The sequence below is a fragment of the Lipotes vexillifer genome, unplaced genomic scaffold, assembly GCF_000442215.2.
Source record: "Lipotes vexillifer unplaced genomic scaffold, Lipotes_vexillifer_v1.1 scaffold22, whole genome shotgun sequence".
NCBI lineage: Eukaryota > Metazoa > Chordata > Mammalia > Artiodactyla > Lipotidae > Lipotes > Lipotes vexillifer.
In genome coordinates, this window is record NW_006779050.1 from 2,515,174 (window position 1) to 2,518,630 (window position 3,457).

A 3,457-nucleotide genomic window follows, 5' to 3' on the forward strand; every position below is an offset into this window, starting at 1 on the left:
AGAACCCAGGGAAAGAGATCAGCTTATACTTTAAGAAATCCATGAATGATCCAGCAATAGCAATTTAAAAATAAAAGTCTACTGTCTTTTACATAAAGGAATGCTTGTTTTGAAAACTGTAATAAACAAGTATATCCTCTTCATGTGTTAATTCTTGATAAGTAAATTACAGACTACAGTATTCATATAAGTAATCTTTATATTTTTTTCAGGCTGAGATTGAACAGACATGCTCTTTAAAATCCTCCCCCTTTAAATCTGAATTACAATATATTGAATGAAATGCTAGAATGTAGACCAGATCTCAACTGTGTGTGACAAGAATATTTGAACTGATGCTATTCTGCCTGGTCATCTTTCCAGCTAGTCAATACATCTTTGAACTCTAGTTGATAGCAATTAATTGTGACGGGTCACTTTAACCATCAAAGATTATCCCTGACATGACATTGCTACTTGGTGACCAGATCTTGTAACTCACACATCAAACATTTTATTCCACACTTATTATAGCATTTTCAGCTATATCAGAGAAAATCCAAAGCATACACAGAAATTAACACCAAAGACAGCTTTTTTAAATGTACATGATTTCCTTAGGTTTTCAAATATTTTTCAGGTTAATTAAATTGAAGATAAAAGGCATCAACTTTATTTAGGAAAGAAAAAAATCAGATGAATCTAATCACTTATACTATTCAGCATTCTAATATTCATATGAAATATAGATAAACTTGAAGTTTATGTTGGATTTCTAATAATTTTTCCTCCATTTATTATTGGTCATTCTTCAACTTGCCGGTTAATACTTTTTACATTCTAGACCCTTCTTTTTCACTCTATGGACATGACTTAGAGTTGACCCTTGAACAACACAGGGCTTAGGGGTGAGAACCCCCCAGTAGAAACTCTGAGTATAACTTTACAATCGGACCCCCATATGCACAGTCCCACATCCATGAATTCAACCAACCTCAGATCATTTAGTACCGTAGTATGTATTTATTGAAAATAATCTGTGTATAAGTGGCTCAGTTCAAACCCATGTTGTTCAAGGGTCAACTGGAGTATTATAAGTTTTCATACTGAACAAGTTATGCTAACTTTCCACAGTGAGGACTATCAAAATGAATAACACAGAAACAAATAATTTCTGAACCTACTGCATCTTTTAAATTCTTTATCTTTTATGCATATGGTTAATGACAACCTATTAGCAATATTCCAACTGTATTCTAGTCTTTTAAATATCCTTTGATGGCTTGGAAAAATCATCTCACACCTTCTGTGAAGTGAAAAAAAAATAACCAACTCAAAATATTTGAATGCTTGCTGCTGAACATGCTAAATGAGCTAAATAATGGGAAACACATTCACAATATATTTTAATGTAAGCCTATCCAATTTGTGATTTAAGAGGTCAAACTATTGGTTATTTTTGCATTCTTAGTAATTTAAGGAGAAGCAGACTGGGAAATATGCACTCACAGGCCTTATAAAACTGCCACAGTTATTTTGACTAATAGACATTTATGACCAATGTTCTGCTGGTAGAAAAACACCCTTGTAAGGTTGTAAACTAGGAGGAGAGCTCACAGAACCTTGAAGTGTCCACAGCCACAGCTGTGCAGAAAAAGCCGTGCAAAGGATGAAGTAATTGTCTGTGCTAGTGAGTTCAAGCAATGTGGACAACCCACTAACAAGTCAAGGCTGCATCGTGTGTGTGTATTTATGTGTGTGTTGGTTACTTAGGTACCTTGGTCACCTAAGTCAATAGAAGAGATTCAATCAGTAGTTTTCTATCCTCTGATCCCTCCCATTATTCTGCATCGTTCTTGACTGATTAATAGAGCTCCCTTTCTCCCACTTGTATCCTGTGCTCCACTATGGGAAAAGCCTGTGATTAATAAATATAAAAACCACCCTTACTTTTGCTGTACTAAGTGACATTTTTCAAATAGTGTGAGCCAATAGAAGAAATTTTTGTTTTGGTAACATTCCCAGAGAAAATTCATGCTAGAAATTATAACTGAAAATAAATAGGTTCTTAGGTACAGACACATTCATGTTTGCCCAAAGGCTTTCATTTGAAGAGTGAAAGACAAGGAGCAGAATATTAACTTTTCAACAATTGACTAAAATTTTTCATTTCCGCCCATACTATTCCCATTCTTAGTTTTTCTGGAGGAAACGTGATTTGTTAAGACCATATGAACATTTTCAACTTATGCAAATGTTGTAATTTCTTCCACTGCTTCCTTTATTAGGGATTCTTTTCTGCATAATGTATTACACTCATTTACGAACAGTTAAAGCATTCTTTACCAACATTTTTTACATAATGTACTCAATAAAATCATTTAATGCCTGCCTACACTTCAGATATGAGGATAGCTAGGAAGAACGCTTGACAAAGAAAATCTACTGCATTCCTCTCTCTCCCAGAATTTGCCAATTTTATTTTAATAAAGAAAATTCTCTAGGCAACTGTGAAACTGTTCTGTTGATATAAAAATCTTTGTTCATAATTTATTGGAGAATATAAGGAACCAGATGTTTAAAAAATTGAATGGAGATGAAAGACATCATGTACAAATTTTTGAAATATATATATATCATACAAAAATTTATATAGACAGTTAAACTTTGCATGATATTTTATCAAGTCATGAATAACAGTAGTTAAAATCTGATGATTAGTTATTACATGCCCAGCTTTACAAGTATTCACACTTTATCTTCACAATAATCCTATGTGTAGGTACTATTACTATTTTATTTTTTTATTTTATTTTTACATCTTTATTGGAGTATAATTGCTTTACAATGGTGTGTTAGTTTCTTTCCACTTTACAACAAAGTGAATCAGTTATACATATACATATGTTCCCATATCTCTTCCCTCTTGCATCTCCCTCTGTCCCACCCTCCCTATCCCATCCCTCTAGGTGGTCACAAAGCACCAAGCTGATCTCCCTGTGCTATGCGGCTGCTTCCCACCAGCTATCTATTCTACGTTTGGTAGTGTATATATGTCCATGCCACTCTCTCACTTTGTCCCAGCTTACCCTTCCCCCTCCCCGTATCCTCAAGTCCATTCTCTAGTAGGTCTGTGTCTTTATTCCCATCTTACCCCTAGGTTCTTCATAACATTTTTTTCTTAGATTCCATATATATGTGTTAGCACACGGTATTTGTCTTTCTCTTTCTGACTTACTTCACTCTGTATGACAGACTCTAGGCCCATCCACCTCACTACAAATAAGTCAATTTCGTTTCTTTTTATGGCTGAGTACTATTCCATTGTATATATGTGCCACATCTTCTTTATCCATTCATCTGATGATGGACACTTAGGTTGCTTCCATCTCCTGGCTATTGTAAATAGAGCCGCAATGAACATTTTGGTACATGACTCTTTTTGAATTATGGTTTTCTCAGGGTATATGCCCAGTAG